At 40.5% G+C, this 21,694-nt stretch overlaps 1 protein-coding gene across 3 annotated transcripts in view; it reads left to right on the top strand.

Moving 5' to 3' along the window:
* KIAA0513 (KIAA0513 ortholog) overlaps nt 1-21,694 on the top strand; it is a 428,805-nt gene that overhangs the window by 145,554 nt on the left and 261,557 nt on the right. For 2 of the 3 annotated variants that reach the window (XM_053701103.1, XM_053701120.1), the window contains exon 2: nt 16,229-16,368. The exons of the other annotated variant lie outside the window; for it this stretch is intronic. The gene's annotated coding sequence lies outside the window, so the exon portion shown is untranslated. The remainder of the gene's footprint in view (nt 1-16,228; nt 16,369-21,694) is intronic. 3 annotated transcript variants of the gene reach the window in all.

Here is a 21,694-nt window from a genome sequence, read left to right as displayed (position 1 = left end):
TGAAGCGGTTGTCCTTGCCTTTTCAAGGGAAGATCCTGTTTGGTCCAGGATTGGATTCGATTATATCCACGGTTACGGGAGGCAAGGGTGCTTTCCTACCACAGGATAAGAAGACTTAGCCTAAAGGATCTACTTTTCGTCCCTTTCGTGCAGATAAGGCCCAGCGCCAGCAACCCGCCGCAAAAGCGGACCAGTCCAAGGGATCTTGGAAACCGACTCAATCTTGGAACAAGTCTAAGCAGAGCAAGAAACCCGCCGAGACGAAATCGGCATGAAGGGGCGGCCCCCGCTTCCCAGCTGTCCACACCCGGAATGTGAATCACTGAGGGCGAGCAGTCGTGGGACTTTGCCCACTCCAGGATCCGAGATCTCCGGATCACTTAGGAAGACACGTTCCGCCCGATTCTGGATCTAAAGTGTTTAAACAAGTTTCTGAGTGTTCCATTGTTCAAAATAGAAACAATGAGATCTATTCTGCCCCTAGTTCAAGAGGGGCAATTCATGAGGACTATAGACTTGAAGGACGCTTACCTTCATGTGCCAATCCACAGAGACCACTTCAGGTTCCTAAGATTTGCATTTCTGGACCAACACTTCCAGTTTGTGGCCCTTCCTTTTGGTCTGGCGACGGCCCCGAGAGTCTTCACAAAGGTTCTGGGGGAGCTGATTGCAGTGGCCAGATCCAGGGGCATTGCAGTGGCGCCTTACCTTGATGACATCCTAGTTCAGGCGCCGTCGTTCAGCCTTGCAGAGGATCATTCGAGGGCTATTCTTCTGCTCCAATCTCATGGTTGGAAGATTAACTCAGGAAAGAGTTCCCTGGTTCCCAGCAACAGGGTGGAGTTCCTGGGCACGATAATAGACTCTATGTCCATGAAGATATTTCTCACAGATCAGCGGCGCAGGAAGCTTGCGTCCACCATTCCAGCCCTTCAGTCCTCCTCAAGCCCATCGGTGGCTCAATGTATGTAAGTGATAGGTCTCATGGTCTCAAGCATAGATGTCATCCCATTCGCCAAGTTTCACCTAAGACCTCTTCAATTGTGCATGTTGAGACAGTGGGACGGCGATCATTCAGATCTATCACAGCTGATATCCCTGGATGCTCGGACTCGGAACTCCCTCTCTTGGTGGATTCGTCGGGAGCAACTATCCATGGGGACATCCTTCTTGAGACCGTCCTGGGAGATTGTGACCACGGACTCCAGTTTGTCAGGTTGGGGAGCTGTTTGGGGTGCCAGGATGGCACAAGGAAAGTGGTCCAGGGAGGAGTCTCTCCTTCTGATTAACATCCTGGAACTACGAGCAATCTACAATGCTCTGAAGGCTTGGCCTTCTCTGGGGTCGGTCAGTTTTATCAGATTCCAGACCGACAACATTACCTTGTTGGCTTACATCAACCATCAAGGGGGTACGAAGAGTTACCTCGCGATGAGGGAGGTGTCTCGGATCCTGGAGTGGGCAGAGTCCCACGACTGCTCGCCCTCAGCGATTAACATTCCGGGTGTGGACAGCTGGGAAGCGGACTTTCTCAGCAGACAGTCCTTCTATCCGTGGGAATGGTCTCTTCACCCCGAGGTGTTTGCAGAGATTTGTCACAGATGGGGAACGCCGGAGATAGATCTCATGGCGTCCAGACTCAATTGCAAGCTACCTCGATATGGGTCGAGGTCCAGGGATCCCCAGGCAGAGCTGATAGATGCCTTAGTGGTTCCTTGGGGATTCAGCCTAGCTTACATTTTTCCACGGCTACCACTTCTACCTCGAGTACCTCAAACATGAGCGTGCCTCGGCCATTCTGATTGCTCCTTCATGGCCGTGGAGCACGTGGTTTGCGGATCTGGTGGGGATGTCATCCTCTCCGCTGTGGAGGCTACCCTATCGCTGGGATCTGCTGTCACAGGGCCCCTTTCAACATTGAAATCTAGATTCTCTGAGGCTGACTGCGTCGAGATTGAACGCCTAGTCTTAGCCAAGAGAGGTTTTTCTGAAAGTGTGATTGATACTCTAATTCAGGCAAGGAAGCCAGTCACTCGTCGCATCTACCATAAGGTGTGGAGGACTTACTTGTCCTGGTGTGAGAAGCATGGATATCCTTGGCATAAGGTGATGGTATCCAGGATTCTGTCCTTTCTCCAAGATGGTTTAGAGAAGGGTCTTGCCGCTAGTTCCTTAAAGGGACGGAGTTAGGCATTATCAATTTTGTTGCATAGGAGACTCACTGAGCTCCCTGACATTCAATCTTTTGTTCAGGCTCTGTCTAGAATCAGGCCTGTCTTTAGACAGTCGGCTCCTCCTTGTTGCTTAAACTTAGTACTTAAGGTTTTGCAGAGGGTTCAGTTTGAACGTATGCATTCCATAGACATTAAGATTCTGTCCTGGAAGGTTCTCTTCCTGTTTGCTATTGCGTCGGCATGTAGAGTATTTGAACTAGCTGCCTTGCAATGTGACCCTCCTTATCTGGTGTTTCGGATAAGGCTGTACTTAGCACTGGGTTGGGGTTTCTCCCCAAGGTGCTGTCTAACCGTAACATCAATCGGGAAATAGTTGTTCCTTCTTTGTGTCCTAACTCTTCTTCTTCAAAGGAGAGGTTACTTCATAACCTGGATGTGGTTCGTTCCTTGAAGTTCTATCTGCAGGCTACAAAGGATTTCAGACAGTCTACATCTCTTTTTGTGGTGTATTCTGGGAAGCGCAAAGGGCAAAGGGCCTCTGCTACTTCTTTGTCTTTTTGGTTGAGGAGCTTGATTCGCTTGGCTTATGAGACAGCGGGACATAAGCCTCTTCAGATGATCACGGCTCATTCAACTAGAGCTGTGGCTTCGTCTTGGGCCTTCAAGAATGAGGCCTCTATGGAGCAAATTTGTAAGGCAGCTACATGGTCCTCCTTACACACTTATACAAAGTTTTACAAATTTGACGTTTTTGCTTCTGCAGAAGTTGTTTTGGGGAGAGAGGTTTTGCAGGGTGTGGTGCCCTCAGATTAGGGTCTGCCTTTTACACTCCCAGTTTCGTTCAGTGTCCTCTAGAGATTTGGTATATGTTCCCAATAGTAATGAATGAAGCTGTGGACTCTCAACCCCCTTTAGATGGAAAACATAAATTATGCTTACCTGATAATTTAATTTCCATCGAGGGGAGGAGAGTCCACGGCTCCCGCCCTTATCTCCGTTGGGTGGCCCTAAATTTTTTCATCTTGTTGCACCTTTTTTTACCCTAATATTTCTCCTACTGTTCCTGGTTCCCTCGGCAGAATGACTGGGGGATGTGGGGAGTGGGGGAGGTATTTAAGCCTTTGGCTGGGGTGCCTTTGCCTCCTCCTGGTGGCCAGGTTATTCATTCCCAATAGTAATGAATGAAGCTGTGGACTCTCCTCCCCTCGATGGAAATTAAATTATCAGGTAAGCATAATTTATGTTATTACCAATTCCCCAGTTTTGCATAACCAACACAATTATATTAATATACTTTTTACCTCTGTGATTACCTTGTAGCTAAGCCTCTGCAGACTGCCCAATTATTTCAGTTCTTGTGACAGATTTGCATTTTAGCCATTCAGTGCTGACTCATAAATGACTCCATGGTAGTTAGCACAGTATCTATATGGCACACATGAACTAGCACTGTCTAGCTGTGAAAAACTTTCAAAATGCACTAAGATAAGAGGCGGCCTTCAAGTGCTTAGAAATTAGCATATGAGCCTTCCTAGGTTTAGCTTTCAACAAAGAATATCAAGAAAACAAAGCAAGTTTGATGATAAAAGTAAATTGAAAAGTTGTTTAAAATTGCATGCCCTATATGAATCTTGAAAGTCTAGACTGTCTAGAGCTGCTTAAATTCTATTCGCTATTCAAATCAACCAATAGAATTTAAGCAGCTCTCATCCAATTGGTTCATTTAAATTTTTTTAGCCAATAGGAATGTAACGGTACCCCAATATAAAAGGGGTAGCTTGCATTCAAGCTTCAGTGTGCAGCAGTGATCGCATGAAGAGCAGGCTCCGCGCTGGATGTCGACGCCGCCACCGGTTCTGGTCAGCTCCGTGCCGCTACTGCTCCGCGCCACCAGGATGAAGATAGAAGATGCTCCCGCAATGGAGGAAGATGGCGCTGCCTGGATGAAGACTTCTCACCGCCTGGATGAAGATGGATGTCCAGACTTCAGGAACTGTGAGTAGATTTTCTGAGGTTAGTGTCTGTTTTTTTTTTTTGTTTTTTTGTGTGGGTGTTTTTTTTATTTTAATGGGCACAAAAGAGCTGATTGCCCTTTTAAGAGTTTTGCGGCCAAAGGGGTGTGTTAGCTACGCGTCTTTTTTTTCTAGTGCTGCTTCTAAACAACGCTGGTATTGAGAGTTCTCTGAAGGGCTGCGTTAGGCTCCAAAAAGGGAGCGTTGAGCCGAAATTACCGCCACTTCAACCCTCAATACCAGCGTTGCTTACGGTAGCGGCTAGCTGGAAAAACGTGCTCGTGCACGATTCCCCCATAGGAAACAATGCTCCCAACGCAGCCCCATTGTTTCCTATGGGGAAACAGTTTCTAAATCTGCACCTAACACCCTAACATGAACCCCGAGTCTAAACACCCCTAACCTTACACTTATTAACCTTTAATCTGCCGTCCCCGCTATCGCTGACATTTGCATTATACTATTAACCCCTAATCTGCCGTTCCGGACACCGCTGCAACCTACATTATACCTATGTACCCCTAATCTGCTGCCCCTAACATCGCCGACACCTATATTATATTTATTAACCCCTAATCTGCCCCCCCACGTCGCCGCTACCTTACCTACACTTATTAACCCCTAATCTGCCGACAGGACCTCGCTGCTACTCTAATAAATGTATTAACCCCTAAACCGCCGCACTCCCGCCTCACAAACCCTATAATAAATAGTATTAACCCCTAATATGCCCTCCCTAACATCGCTGCCACCTAACTTCAAGTATTAACCCCTAATCTGCCGACCGGACCTCGCCGCTACTATAATAAATGTATTAACCCCTAAAGCGAAGTCTAACCCTAACACCCCCCTAAGTTAAATATAATTTTAATCTAACAAAATAAATTAAATATTATTTAATATTATTAACTAAAGTCTTCCTATTTAAAGCTAAATACTTACCTGTAAAATAAACCCTAATATAGCTACAATATAACAAATAATTATATTGTATCTATTTTAGGATTTATATTTATTTTATAGGCAACTTTGTATTTATTTTACAGGCAACTTTGTATTTATTTTAACTAGGTACAATAGCTATTAAATAGTTATTAACTATTTAATAGCTACCTAGTTTAAATAATTACAAAATTACCTGTAAAATAAATCCTAACCTAAGTTACAATTAAACCTAACACTACACTATCAATAAATAAATTAACTACAAGTACCTACAATTAAATAAACTAAACTAAATTACAAAAAAACAAACACTAAATTACAAAAAATAAAAAAAGATTACAAGAATTTTAAGCTAATTACACCTACTCTAAGCCCCCTAATAAAATAACAAAGCCCCCCAAAATAAAATAATTTCCCTACCCTAATCTAAATTACAAAAGTTAACAGCTCTATTACCAGCCCTTAAAAGGTCTTTTTGCGGCGCAGGCCCCAAAGTAATCAGCTCTTTTGCCTGTAATAAAAAAACACAATACCACCCCCCCAACATTACAACCCACCACCCACATACCCCTACTCTAACGCAAACCCCCCTTAAATAAACCTAACACTACCCCCTGAAGATCTCCCTACCTTGAGTCGTGTTCACCCAGCCGGGCACCGATGGACCAAAAGAGGACATCCGGAGCGGCAGAAGTCTTCATTCTATCCGGGCAGAAGAGGACATCCGGACCGGCAGACATCTTCATCCAAACGGCATCTTCTATCTTCATCCATCCGGAGCGGAGCGGAGCCATCTTCTTCCAGCCGACGCAGATCCATCCTTCTTCCCAGACGACCTACTCGCTGAATAAGGGTTCCTTTAAATTACGTCATCCAAGATGGCGTCCCTCGAATTCCGATTGGCTGATAGGATTCTATCAACCAATCGGAATTAAGGTAGGTAAAATCTGATTGGCTGATTGAATCAGCCAATCCGATTCAAGTTCAATCGGATTGGCTGATCCTATCAGCCAATCAGATTGAGCTCGCATTCTATTGGCTGTTCTGATCTTTTTTCTGCTGCTGGAGTCTTGTCGGTAGAGGGTGTACCGCTCACTTCAGCCAAGACTCTAAATACCGGCGTTAGGAAGATCCCATTGAAAAAATAGGATACGCAATTGGCATAAGGGGATCTGCGGTATGGAAAAGTCGCGGCTTCAAAGTGAGCGTTAGACCCTTTCCTGCCTGACTCTAAATACCAGCGGGCGGCCAAAAGTAGCGTTAGGAGCCCTTAACGCTGCTTTTGACGGCTACCGCAGAACTCTAAATCTAGGCATTAGTTTTTTTATTTTGAAGGGTTGGTTGGGTGGGGGTTTACATTTAGGGGGAACTTTGTAATTTTTAACTTAGGGCAATGCCCTAAAAAAGGACCCTTAAGGGCTAATGGTAGTTTATTGATAAATCGGGGGGTGTTTTTATTTTGGGGGGCTTTTTTGTATTTTATAGGGCTATTAGATTAGGTTTAATTTTATTATTTTGGATAATTTCGTTTATTTTTTGTACTCTTAGTGTTTTTTTATTTTTCGTAATTTTAGAGTTTTTTGTAATGTTAGATTATTTAAAATTTTCGAAATTTAGTACTTTTTTGTAATGTTAGGTTTTTATTTTTTTGTAGTGTTAGGATTTTTAAATATTGTAATTGTTTTTTTGTTTTTTTTTTAAATAGTAATGTTAGGTTAATTTATAGTTTAATCATAGTTTTTAAAAAAATATGTTTGTTGAGGTTTAAAGGCATACAGAAAATTCACCTTAGTAATTCAAACAAGTTACAATATCCAATAAAACATAACAAAGATACATTACATATTTAACTTGCCTAACAAAATGTAAACCTTCCAGGATACTCATGAGGCCATTCTTGGACCTCAATCTAGCAAAAAAAATAAAAAATGTAGAAATAGGAAGGTATCTGAGATAAAGGAGACCACTTGTGGATCTCATATGAAAAACCTCTTTTTTTTCTTTCCTCATTTATGCTACATATAGAAAATAATTTCTGGGCCCAACTAATGACCTGGTGAAGTGAACAATATTAACTGGTAGTTGGGAAAATAGTACATATGGTTAGGACATCCACCCATTAATAATAGGAAATAAAATTTAAAGTGAGAGCTATGCATTAAGTATAACGATATAGTCTCCATACAAAAAAAGAGAAGATCATATAAACCTAGAGCAGTGTATAGTATGAGCAAGTAAAGCTGTGACTACCAAATTAAAGGGTTACTATATTTGATCCTATGTAGGGTCTGATATATTTCTAAATAAGAGGATCAATATTACTTTTTCCTTTTTAACATCCTCCTATATAATAGGGCTGTAAAATTAACCTGTCTCTGAAATTGATAGGTTACCATATGAGTGGTTATAACTGCATATATAATCTCAACTAAACAGCTTGGGTATGAGACATAGGAATATGCTATATAGATGAGGAACATGTGACCATATTTGCAAACGATAATTAAAAAGTTTAGAAATCAACAAATGAGAACAGATAGTGTCCCTCAAACCTCAGGCTCTCAGCCTCAGCAATTTTTCTCCAGTATCCATTCTGAATCTATATACGTACAGCTTGCTCTTTCTGACTTAGTATATAGTAGACTGTAGAATAGCTTGCTTCGTAGGGTGCTGGCTGCGCAACAATGACGCTGCAATTTTGAGGACAGGTGAGGCTTCAGAGATATGGGAAGGCCTCAGAGTAAAAAGTCCTGTACTGAGGGCTAGATGGCCACACCACAGTCCAAAACCCTATCTTTTGGGTCAGGGTGTCTTCAGTCAAGCTTCTCCACCAATTTAGATGACGCCAAGATTTCAGTCTAAATCTGGATAAAAGTGATGAATAATTCAGGAGCTGAAGCTCAGTGCAACCAGTAAGATGGCCGCTGCCCGGAAGTCCCTCTTACTTTTTTTATTTTTAATTTCACAGGTAAGTTTTTATTTATTTTAAGGTAGTTATATTGTAATTTTAATTTAAAGTTAGGGGGCGTTTAGGGGTTAATAGGTTAATTTAGTGTTTTGTGATGTGGGGGGCCGGCGGTTTAGGGGTTAATAGTTTTAGTTTAGTATTATCGATGTGGGGGCCGGTGGTTTAGGGGTTAATAGATTTATTTTAGTATTATCGATGTGGGGTTCTGGCAGTTTAGGGGTTAATACTTTCTTTTAGTGTTGGGAATGTGGGGGGTCAGCGGTTTATGGGTTAATATTTGTATTTAGTGTCGGCAATGTCAGAGGGCAGGGGTTTAGGGGTTAATAACTTTAATTAGTGTCAGCGATGTCCGGTGCGGCAGATTAGCAGTATTTAGACTAGGGGTTTATGTTAGTGTGTTAGATTTAGACATAACTTTCTTTTCCCCTTAGACATCAATGGGGATTGAGTTATAGCGATCGCCATTCTGCGATCGCAGGTGTTAGTTTTTTTTCTAACACTTTATCTACATTGATGTCTATGGGTGAAAACCATGCACGAGCACGTCAAGTCAGGCCTTGGGTTTTGTGCGGTATGGAGCATATCGCACGACAAAAGGTTTTCTTTCCTAAGACACGGAGAGTCCACAACGTCATTCCAATTACTAGTGGGATATTCACTCCTGGAGGTGAAGTTCGGTGACTGAAGAATGGATTCCTTTTTCGGGTTTTTCCCTACAAGCAAGGATTTGGGTTTAGCTGTGTCTACGTCAATCTCTTGAGTAAGAGTAGTGGTGGCTTTTAAGCAGTTAGAAAGTTGTGAGGTAGTCCTTGCTTGGTTTTCTAACATGTCTGCTGCCCTTGATATAGAAAGCCAGAGTTGCTTATTCTAATATTTCTTTTTCTGCAGGTCTCTGATAGGAGTATGTGTCCTGTCACGTCATGTGAGCTGTCTTCCTGCCGGACAGCTGGATTTGCAGTTAAGTGCTTTTGTCTTCTAGGTATTGGAGACAAACACACTAATTGGAATTGGAGACTTGCACTTGAGAAGATTTTCCTGCAGTAATTATTGGGACATAATTAATCCTTTAGGAAGGATTTATTTGGGCAGGGAGCAGGCACTTTATATATGTGTGGAGACTAAGGGGTTAACTTTCCATGCAGTTATGGGATATTTTCTCTGAGGCTTTTTATATATAAGTTTCAGTTTATTGGGACTTTTATTTATTAGGAAATGTAATTGTTGGGGTCTACTTTGTTGTATCAAGTTTTTACTAGGCAGTTGCTACTAGAAACGCGCACTTTTAGTTATTGCTGCGCAGTTTATTTTTCTGCCGGTCATGTGACCCCTCCCTCACCCGACTGAGTTTCTGAGCGGAACGGCGTCATTTTGGACAGCTTCTTGGTGTTGGAAGGTTTTTTCTATCAATGTACAGCTGCTTGCCTAACAGTTGGGGAATTAAAGGTTAAGGTAGGGCATCTCAGTCTGCCTGAGGTGTTGAGGTGCCTTTTTATTTGTTTTGAATATTGCTCTGAGGAGATTAAAAAAATGTTTTCTCTTAGTGACCGTGTCATTTTCATATATCAGTCATTCCTTTAATTGTTGGGAATTCTTTTACCTATGGACATGGAACAGGAGTCTGCTCCTATGGATAAATGTTTTATTGTGTCTTGAGGCCCAAATTGTGTTACCTATGCATTTTTGTTCTTCATGTTTAGAAAAGACTTTGAAATGTAAAGATAAACTTTTTGTTTCTGAGCCTAATGTGTTTCAGGATGATGCTGTTCAGGCAATGCCACAGCTTTCTCCTCTAAAGTCCCAAGCCTCCACGGCTTCACATACAGTGCACTGCAGTTCCTCTCAGCCTCCTGGAGGAGTTTATTTGCCATTAGATTTTGCCGCACAGATATCCTCTGCGGTATCAGCGGCTTTATCTGCTTTTCCCATGATGGGGAAGTGCAAGAGGAAATCTAAAAAAAGAGTGTAAGGTGTCCCGTCTGCTGCTACTCAGGTTGCCCTCCCTCATATGTCTGATGAGGAGGATACCTCAGTAGCCTCTGAGGGTGAAATCTCAGATTCGGCCAGTATAATTCCTTTGTCTGATGCTGAAGAAGTAAACTTCCGATTTAAGCTTGAACGCCTTTGTTTACTATTAAAGGATGTACTGGTTACTTTGGACGACTCTGACTCTCCTGTCGCTGTCAACCCTAAGCAATCTAGTAAGCTTAACAAATGCTATGATGTTCCTTCCTCTGTGGAAATGTTTCCTGTTCCAGACTGTGTTATGGAGCATATTACACAGGAATGGGAGAAGCCAGGGATACCTTTTCTCCCCATTTCCCGTCTTTAAAAAGATGTTTCCTGTTGCTTACTCCTTTATAGATTCATGGGGCACGGTGCCTAAGGTAGAAGGGGCTATTTCTACTCTGGCTAAGAGAACTATGATCCCTATTGAGGATAGCTGTTCCTTTAAGGATCCCATGGACAAAAAGCTGGAGGCTTATTTGAAGAAGATGTTTATTCATCAAGGTCTTCAATGGCAACCTGCAGTTTGTATTGCCACAGTAGCAAGTGCAGCATCTTATTGGTGTGATACTTTGTCTGAATTGATTTTAGAAGAGACTCCATTGAAGGAGATACAAGATAGGATTTAGGCTCTCAAACTAGCCAACTCCTTTATCTCTGATGCCAACATGCAAGTTATTAGACTGGGAGCCAAGATGTCTGGGTTCACTGTTCTAGCCCATAGGGCTCTGTGGCTAAAATCTTGGTCAGCTGATGTTACCTCCAAGTCCAAGCTTCTGTCGCTACCTTATAAAGGTAAGACGTTGTTTGGTCCTGGTCTGGCAGAAATCATTTCTGATATTACGGATGGAAAGGGGTGCTTTCTACCACAAGACAAGAAGAATAGACCTAAATGACGTCAAAGTAATTTTCGTTCCTTTCGTAACTTCAAAGGTCCAAAGTCTTCCTCTCCCTCCTCTAAGCAGGAGCAGTCAAAGTCTTCTTGGAGACCCAATCAGTCTTGGAACAAGGGGAAGCAATCAAAGAAACCCTCAGCTGAGACTAAGCATGAAGAATCTGCCCCCAGTCCGGGATTGGATCAGGTGGGGGCAGACTTTCCCTTTTTTTTGTCAAGCTTGGATACGAGATGTCCCAGATCTTTGGGCTGTGGACATAGTATCTCTGGGTTACAAAATAGAATTCAATTCTCGTCCTCCCAAGGGCAGATTTCTCCTCTCAAGGTTATCTGCGGATCAGGTAATAAGAGAGACATTCTTACAGTGTGTTCAGGAGCTTTCCTCCCTGGGAGTGCTTGTTCCAGTTCCAGTAAAAGAACAAGGTCTGGGTTTTTATTCAAACCTGTTTGTGGTTCCCAAAAAAGAGAGAACCTTACAAACCCATTTTAGACCTAAAGAGTCTCAACAAGTTTCTCAGGGTTCCGTCCTTCAAAATGGAAACCATTCGTTCCATTCTTCCCTTGGTCCAAGAAGGTCAGTTCATGACGACCATAGACCTGAAGAACGCATATCTTCATGTTCCTATCCAGAGGGATCATCTCCATTTTCTGAGACTTGCTTTTCTAGACTTGCACTTTCAGTTTATTGCTCTTCCGTTTGGCCTTGCCACAGCTCCCAGTATTTTCTCAAAGGTTCTGGGGGCTCTCTTGGCAGTTGTCAGGTCTCGGAATTGTGGTGGCACCATATCTGGATGACATATTGGTTCAGGCACCATCTTTTCAACAAGCAATCTCTCATAAGAGATCTTGTTGTCTTTTCTACATTCCCACGGATGGAAACTGAATCTGGAGTAGAGTTCCAGCTACAAGGGTCTGTTTCTTAGGGACCATCATAGATTCCCTATCTATGATGATTTTTCTGATGGAGGTCAGAAAATTCAAGCTTCTCTCATCTTGCTTCTCTCTGCAGTCTACTGTTCGGCCATCAGTGGCTTAGTGTAGTGAGGTAATTGGTCTGATGGTTGCTTCCATGGACATCATTCCCTTTTCTCGATTCCATTTGAGAGCTCTGCAATTATGCATGCTCAGACAATGGAACGAAGTTCATTCAGATCTGTCTCAGAGGATAGATCTGGACCAGTTGACAAGAGATTCTCTCTCATGGGGGATTTCTCAGGATCTTCTGTCTCAGGGCACATGCTTCTGGAGACCCCTTCTTGGGTGATTGTGACCACGAATGCCAGCCTTCTAGGCTGGGGAGCAGTATGGGACTCGTTAAAGGCTCAGGGCCTATGGACTCGGGAGGAGTCTGTTTTCCGTATAAACATCTTGGAGTTGAGAGCAATCTACAATGCTCTGATGGCTTGGCCTCAATTGTACTTAGCCCGGTTTATCAGGTTCCAATCGGACAACATCACCTCAGTGGCTTACATCAACCACCAGGGGAGGAACTCTGAGTTCCTTAGCCATGAAGGAGGTGGCACAGATAATTCAGTGGGCGGAAGCTATTGTCTTCTATCTGCTATCCACATTCCAGGGGTGGACAACTGGGAGGCGGATTTTCTGAGCAGACCGACATTTCATCCCGAGGAGTGGGCTCTCCATCCAGAAGTGTTCTCCAGGCTAACCCTCAAGTGGGGGGTGCCGGAGTTAGATCTGATGGGGTCTCGTCAGAAGGCCAATCTTCCAAGAAACGGTTTGAGGTCAAGAGATCAGCAGGCCACTCTGATAGATGCTCTGGTCCCTTGGGAATTCGGTCTAGCATACCTGTTTCCTCCGTTTGCGTTCCTTCCACGAGTCATTGCTCGTATCAAACTGGAGAGAGTGTCTGTAATTCTCATAGCTCCTGCTTGGCCTGGCAGGATCTAGTATGCAGACCTTGTGAAGATGTCATCTCTTCCTCCTTGGAGGTTTCCTCTGACCTTCTAACTGTATGTTGGTAAAACACCTAGCGCCAGGAGTTAGAGTACCTTTTGGCTTTGGGCAATCGACACCTAGCTGCCAATGAGAAACCTATAGTCAGTATTGTGGTGACCAGAGTGCCTGATCAGACGGAGGCTAAGTTACAACTGATAGTGTGTTGGGGTTAGTACTAAATGTTTATTACAGATCACTTAAAATCTTACAGGCACTCTGGTCACCACAATACTGAACATGCTCCAGGCTCACAAGCCTGTTACTCGTAAAATTTACCATAAGTTTTGGCATAAATACCTTTTATTTGGTGTGAATCGAAGGGCTACTCTTGGAGTAGGGTAAGGAAGGCCTGGAGAAAGGGTTGCCAGTCAGTTCTCTGAAAGGTCAGATTCTGCATTATCTATTCTTTTACATAAGCGTCTGGCGGATGTACCAGATGTTCAATCTTTTTGTCAGGGCCTGGTCAGAATCAGGCCTCTGTTTAAGCCGGTTGCTCCTCCTTGTAGCCTTAACCTAGTTCTTAGAATTTTGCAGCAAGCTCCGTTTGAGCCAAGCATTCCATAGATATTAAGTTGTTTTCTTAGAAGGTTTTGTTTCTTATTGCTATTTCTTCTGCTCGGAGAGTTTCTGAACTCTCGGCTTTATTTTTCATGCGGATAAGGTGGTTCTTCGTACTAATTTGGGTTTTCTCCCTAAGGTGGTTTTGGATAGAAATATTAATCAGGAAATTGTTGTTCCTTCTCTCTGTCCTAATCCTTCTCATAAGGAACGTCTGTTGCACATCTTGGATGTTGTACGTGCTCTAAAATTCTACCTACAGGCTACTAAGGATTTTCTAAGATTGAAGTATTTGAGGTAATTATGAATAAATGCCCCACTAATAGATCATACTATCTAGGAGTCTAGCAATACTAGACAAATGATTATCTATCAGGTGAGGTGGGGGGTGCTCACTGTCCTTAACTGCAAAATGTATAAGAAAAGGGAAAGAGAGATGGACAAAGAATGCGAGCACTCAAAGAAAAACAAATATATGTATGCCTTGAAGGCAAGGAGAGAGGAGGGACCCAACAAATAATGAATTAAAATATAACTTCTATTAGAATCATAATAAAAATAATAGTGTGATGTAAGTGTATTAAAACTTAGATTAATAACTGAAAATGATGAGTTGGTAAATCAACAGTAGTAAGGACAATAACTTTAACGCAATCCACCTAAGAATAGCACCAAAAAATTAGAGCTACAAAAGAGACAGTCTCACCACAATTAGATTAATACTATAGAATGGTGCAAGTTCAAAGGATGGGAGAGGGAGAAAATTACTAGTTAATACTGAGAAGAAACTGAGGAGCTGTGAATTAGCAAGCTACCAAATAGAGAGCACCGTAACAAATTAACTACAAAAAGAGGCTTAGCCTGGCAACAGTTAATGCTAATAAAGGTGCAACTCAGATGGCAGCAAAGTAACTATAAAACTATTAAAGGCTCAAGTCAGTTTAAACAAATAAGAGGGTTGCCAACTCAGGAGACCGCCTGATGCGCATTTTGCAGACAAATGGCTTTGTCAAAGGCTAACCTGAGTAGGGTATGCCCTCTTCCTTAAATGTAATCAAAGATCCAATCAAAAAGGGGTTGTGATCACACCCCCTCATATTAACCTATCACGTAATCGGCTACAGGATTGGTTAACCTGAATGACGCGTTACAACATGTCCACGGATTGTTCAACATGTAAACAAACATAGTTGTATTTTATTACTGCTACCGTTTGCGTAACATATGTAGAAAACAATCCGATAAGAGATTATATCATACAAGTATAGGAGGAATATAGCCAAACCTATATTCAGCGCATATTCAGCAGGAAATTGGAAACTCATGCGCACAAAAAAAAGCGATCGTGAACGCGCTTTGCTAATACGTCATAGAGCGGGTGGGACCGCTCTATACGTTATGCGAAAAAAAGAAGGGAAGTAATGAATGGGAGGAGCTCTGACTGAAAACGGAGCTAAGTTGAATAATAAAATATCATGTTATATTTAGAATCTTTTAAGAAAATCAGAATGCGGTATCAATAATAGAGTTATTAGGAAGCTATATTTATGTTGAATAACTGAAAAATGTACATTCACTTTAATGACTAAATTTGTTTTGTTGCCTAAAGTTGTGTCTTCAGAAAATGTTATTCAGGAAATTGTTGTTCCCTTCTTTGTGTCCTAATCCCAAAAGTTAGTTTCAGAGAAATATTTGCATAATTTGGATGTTCGAGCATTGAAGTATTATTTTGATGCTACTAAGTATTTCAGACAAACTTCTAGTTTGTTAAATTTTCTGGTTCTAGGAAAGGACAGAAAGTTTCTGCTGTTTCTTTGACTTCTTGAAACTTTTGATTCATAAGGCTTACTTGCAGGTAGGTGTGCCTCCACTGAAACCAATTACTGCTCATTCTACAAGATCAGTTGCCACTTCTTGGGCTTTCAAAAATGAGGCTTCAGTTAACCAAATTTGTAAGGCAGCTAGTTTGTCTTCTTTGCATACTTTTACTGAAATCTATTTTGATTTTTTTGCTTATTCTGAGGCAGCCTTTGGTAGGAAAGTCATTCAGACAGTTGTCTCAGCTTATTTCTTTCATGGTGGTGAAAGTCCACGAGAACCCACCCTATGTCTTTTTTTTTTATTTTTATCCATGCTACTTTTATTTTTGCACTTATTTCTTTTCCAACCTCATTTTATTGGCTAGACATTAGACAGAGGTACTTATGAGGTAGGAGGGGTTTTATAGAGCTGTTGGGTTTGGGAAACTCTGCCTCCTCCTAGTGGTAGGGAAGAGTAATTCCCAGGAATAATGAATTGTGGACTCACCACCATGAAATAAATTGATTTATCAGGTAAGCATAAATTAGTTTTTTTTGTGTGAAAACAACTGTTTACTTTTTCTCCTCCATACCAGCCAATGTGTATTAATACAATCACTATTGAAAGATTTGCCTTTATTCATTTGCATGCAAACATTAAACAAATAAAATAAAACATTTTATTGATTTCATTATTTATTTTACATGTTTAATTGTTCTTAACAAATCACAATTTATAATGTGAATTTGTAAAATCACTCAGATGTAGAAGAAAATTGGTAGAGGTGAAGCTTAAGGCTGTTGCAGCACTGTAAGAGGATTTATAAAAAACTTTATTAATCTGCGATATCGTCCAGGTCTGTTATTTGTTGCAGTGAAGGAGCTAATGTGTGCTGTCATGTGGCGATGCCTTTTAGTGACACGTCTTTCTGAAAGATGGATATTTCTGTGCAGCAGTCAGTGTTGGTGTAATGAAGTGAACCTAGCCGTGCTCTGCTCTTCAGCTGTCATTCCTGTCCCGTCTTCTAACAAATTTCTCTAGACATCTCTATCCATGGTGAGTGGAAATGTAAACTGTCAGCCAGGGCTGAGGCCAGAAGCATCAAATCCTAGTCTTTCTTCGCTAGTAATTTGTAGAGGCAGCGCTGAGCGTTTGATTTGAACATTTAATGTAAGTGCTGTTGTCAAGGCATTTTATACAACTGTTTTAACAGAATACATTGTTAAAATATATCATTTATGGGTTGGGAGGTTATATATAAGAAGTAAAGGTGTGATCATTGAGGTATGGTCTGTGCTTAAAAGCATCTTGGGGGTTGACACCATTAATAAGTATCTTTTTTTTTTTATAAAAAGGCTAGGAAGATAACAATTTTTGCTAAAAGATGAGATTTGGTATGAAATAAGCATTGTGTTTTTCACAATAACAGATCTTGACATTTATAAACCTATTAAAGGAACATTAAAATGTTTGGTGCTAGCATAATTGATACTAAGAAAATATGAAAATTCATCTTTAAAATGATGGTAAAATCACATATACCTTATTCACATTATTAAAAATAAAATCCATTAAAAAATAGCAACTGGTCTAATGTTTCAGTCCTAGGACCTTGTTCACAGAAATAAGATAATGACCTATTTCACCTTGACTTTTAACACTGAGAGCGGCATCTTTTTACCAGTATTGCAGGGACTGATCTAGGTAAGAATTTGAGAGGGATGTATCTATTAACAAATTTGCTTTTTACACTGAACATAGTTTAGTGAGTGACAAGTCATAAATATAAAATGATTTGGGGATTTTTTTTATTTTAATTATATTGTTGTGGCCTAATACCATTACCATATAGTAAGAGTAGCAGTTTTCTACCAGTACCTTTCTAGAATTTCTTTCAATTTAATATACTTCCTCACATTCCTCAGGGGTTGATGGATTTGTATCAAGAATATTAAGGAACCACACATACATTTTAGGTGCCAGACAGGGTGTTTATATACAAATGTGTACAGAATAATCCTAAAGTAATATTCTAAAGAGGTTAGTGGGATTTGTCAAGCCATGCAGTATTTTACATTATTCAGTAGCTCCTGTCCTTTAACCGCTATATTTTTCTGATGTAGTTAACTCTTGCTGCACTTTAGTAGCTGTTCTTTTTTCATATTTAGAGGAATAAGGACCTGTCAGCATCTGTCTGTTCGTTCTATTTTCATACTCATAATGTGTAACCTGGCAGTCAACGCAGGCCATGACGTGCACACAGTAGCAGTGATTTAATCTGCTTGAGTGGGTGGAGGTTCTGGGAAGAATAGGACTAGGTTTTTTTTTCTTATCTGTCCCTGAACCTTGTTGGATCTGGATACAGATTGGGGCCAGGGCATTCATGATTCATGCAAACCGTTACAATAGGTTTTGGCTGTGTCCTTGGTTAATAAATGACGTCAAGATGTAAAAAATAGACCCTAAAAAACAAAACCAATGAAAGCAGTATTCGTTTTAATTTATTAAGTACGTTTCTGTGCAGACACTGTGTTCTAATTTGTGTTTAGATTCATTAAAAAACACATTAGCTAAAATTTTGAATCATCTGTGTATGAGAATAGAAGTAATTGAGTTGTTTGTTTTTTTAATTGTCTAACCCAGATTATCTACAATTCTGGAGGATAATATTTCAGTTAATCTATGTCTTTAATGTCCGCATATTTTATATATTTTTTTTTAATAATCAAAAATTACTATTTCTCTCTGTCTGTAAGTCACAATCTTCTCTGCCTGTGTCTCTGGTTTGGTTTTTATGTTCTAAAATGCAAATAATAGTTATGTTTATTTAAAACAACAACTATTACATTTCTGATTACAATACTGCAGTATCTTTCTGAGGGTACTATGTAAAGCATGTATAAATTGTATTAAGACATGTAAATATTACCAAAATTACATAAGATATTGTTGTTTACACTTGGTCCCATCCCTTCTCCAAACTGTCCCATTTTTAAAATACAAATATTCCAAAATCGAAACTATTCCAAAGTCCAAACCTTTTCCGGTCCCAAGCAGTTTGGCTAAAGGGGTTTCTACCTGTGTGTATGTATAATTGTAGATCAATTTGGGGTAACTTCCATTCCTATTGGCTGAAAATTTGAAATCAGCCAATAGGATTAGAGCTGCTGAAATCCTATTGGCTGTTCAAATCAGCCAATAAGATTTCAGTAGCTCTCATCCTATTGGCTGATTTAAAAATTTCAGCCAATAGGAATGGAAGGTACCCCAAATTAAATGCAGTACATTGCATTCAATCTTCAGTGTGTGACGGACGATCGCATGAAGAGGAGCCTCCACGCCGCTGAGGACCTCTACTGAGAATCCGTGCATCAGGGAAGCAAGCTTCGCACCTCTGCTCCGCGCCTCCTTAGCTCTGGATAAAGATAGAAGATGATGGAGCTGCCTGGAAGAAGACCTTCTCCGCCAGACTTCAGGAACGGTGAGTACCTATTTTTGGCTTAGGGGTAGATTTATTAAAGTGCGAACAGACATGATACGATGTAGCGTATCATGTCCGCTGCACATTGATAAATGCAGACAGCATACACTGTTGGCATTTATCATTGCACCAGCAGTTCTTTTGAACTGCTGGTGCAATCCCGCCCCCCTGCAGGGGGTGTCAATCAACCCGATCATATTCGATCGGGTTGATTTCTGTCTGTGGCCTCAAAGCAGGCGGACAAGTTATGGAGCAGCGGTCTTTAGACTGCTGCTTCATAACTTCTGTTTTCGGGAAGCCTGAAGGCTCGCACTGAAACAGGGGCATCAAGCTCCATTTGGAGCTTGATAAATCAGCTCCTTAGTTTTAGGATCTTTTTAAAATTTTTTAGATTAGGGTTTTAATGGGCTGAAAAGAGCTGATTGCCCTTTTAAGGGCAGTAAAAGAGCTGAATGCCCTTTTAAGGGCAATGGGTAGTTTAGTTTTTTTTAATGTTTTTATTTTTATTTTGGGGGGTTTGTTGGGTGGGGGTTTTTTACTGTTAGGGGGGACTAAGTATTTTTTTTAAATGTAAAAGAGTTGTTTAACTTATGGCAATGCCCTACAAAAGGCCCTTTTAAGGGCTATTGGTAGTTTACTTTAGATTAGGGGGTGATTTTATTTTGGGGGGCTTTTATATTTTCATAGGGATTAGGTTTAATTTTTTTTATTTTTTAAAGTTTTGCAATTTTAGAGTTTATTTTTTTTGTAATTTTTTTGTTATTTAATGTTAGGTTTTATTTAAGTGTAACTTAGTATTGGGGTTAATTTAGGTGGTGATAGGTTAGGGGGCTTAGTAATTAAATTAGTTATTTGCTTTGTGGGGGGTTGGCGGTTTAGGAGTTAATAGGTTAATAAGGTTTATTGTGACGTGGGGGTTTTATGGTTTAGGGGTCAATAGGTTAATTAGGTTTATTGCGATGTGGGGAGCTGGCGGTTTAGGAGTTAATAGGTTAATTAGTTTATTGCAGTGTGGGGTTTGTGAGTTTAGGGGTTAATATGTTAATTAGGTTTATTGTGATGTGGGGGGTTGGTGGTTTAGGGGTTAATACGTTTTCGGTGTTTGTTAATACTTGTGCGGGAGGTTATACTACTTTTTTTGTTATACTTCGTGCGGGCAGTTAGTTTTTCTTTCCTAAGATATGGTGAGTCCACGGAATCATCAATTACTAGTGGGAATATCACTGAGGCAAATTTGGGGAAAGAAGTAAGGGCGCTAGAAAAAGCTTAAGATACCCCTGAGAAAGCTTGATTAAAGACAAAAAATGACCGGGGACTTGATTAGACTATATATAAATTTTATAAAAATCAGATTAGACAAACATAAATTTAAAAGCAGCATACATCAAAAATATATAATATATTTAAAAGGGACGTCTCCCTATAACTTCACAATTACACTTTTAGTGAAACAATGTATATAAAAATACCAGAGTGCAGTGGTAGATACTGTTATGTTAAAAGGGTCTTTCCTTAGGACATTGCCGTTAATCGGATAGTGTCTATCTTTGGTTTCAAATGTCAAGTCTGAAAATACTCTTGATGACCGGTCTATTAATTATTTGCAGCAACGGCAATGCCCTAAGGAAAGACCCTTTTAACATAACAGTATCTACCACTGCACTCTGGTATTTTTATATACATTGTTTCACTAAAAGTGTAATTGTGAAGTTATAGGGAGACGTCCCTTTTAAATATATTATATATTTTTTATGTATGCTGCTTTTAAATTTATGTTTGTCTAATCTGATTTTTATAAATTTATATATAGTCTAATCAAGTCCCCGGTCATTTTTTGTCTTTAATCAAGCTTTCTTAGGGGTATCTTAAGCTTTTTCTAGCGCCCTTACTTCTTTCCCCAAATTTGCCTCATTCTTATTTATAACAGTCTGAAGGATCTGTTATTTATTTAAGGAGTCTGATACCCTACACTTAGCGCACCTCAATTACTCACCACTACACGGGAATATCACTCCCTCATGGCCAGCAGGAGGAGGCAAAGAGCACCACAGCAAAGCTGCTATATATGTTACTTCCCTTACCCATAATCCCCAGTCATTCTTTTTGCCTTAGGTGGAAAGAGGAGGTAAAGTTTTGGTGTCTGATCTACAATCAAGATTTTTTTATTTTAAAGCAGAGTAGGTTTGCTCTGATCTTTATAAAGTCTCTTCAGTAGGGCAGTAGTGGCTTTTAAGAAATTGGGAACTTGTGGGGTACAATCCTCACTGCGTTTCCCAAAACATTTTGCTGCCCTATTTAGATAGCCTGAGTAAGTTTACTCAGTCTTTCTGTATTTCCACAGGTCCATGTGAGGAATGGCATCCTCTCAAACCATGTAAGTTGCCTTCTGCCGGACAGACAAATATTAAGGTAAGTGCCATTTTTATTTTTCTATGTAGCAGGGGAAAAATTTGGCACTTATTGAGCTGAAGCGCTGCAGGGGGACCTTTTTTATTATTCCTGTCAGGGTGCAGGTTTTTATGGCAGTTTTTGCAGGCACTGTTAGTGTTAGGAGTTATTTATTTTATTGATGTCTCAGTTAGGATCCGTTTTTAGTAACGTATTATGTACTTTTTTTTTGGGGGGGGGGGGTTATTGTTTGTTTTTAATCCTGTTTTTCAAGAAAGTTGTTTAAAAAAATAAATTAAAAAAATTGCTTTTTTTTTTTTTACAGCTGTAGGACCGCCCCTTTAAGGGAGGTTCTGATTCTGTGATGTCAGAGTTTTTTTGGTGCTTTTCTTCACTTCCTGTAAGAGTGAGGTGCACATATTTCAGATGGCTGTGCTGTTTAGAAGGCTTCTTGCTGTTTTTGCTTCTTTGGATATCCGGATTGTAAACGGGATAATTTTTTTCCTCAGTTTG

Source organism: Bombina bombina, chromosome 1 (genome assembly GCF_027579735.1).
Source record: "Bombina bombina isolate aBomBom1 chromosome 1, aBomBom1.pri, whole genome shotgun sequence".
NCBI lineage: Eukaryota > Metazoa > Chordata > Amphibia > Anura > Bombinatoridae > Bombina > Bombina bombina.
Note: the sequence above shows the minus strand (reverse complement) of the source record. Positions and strands in the feature narration are given on the sequence as shown.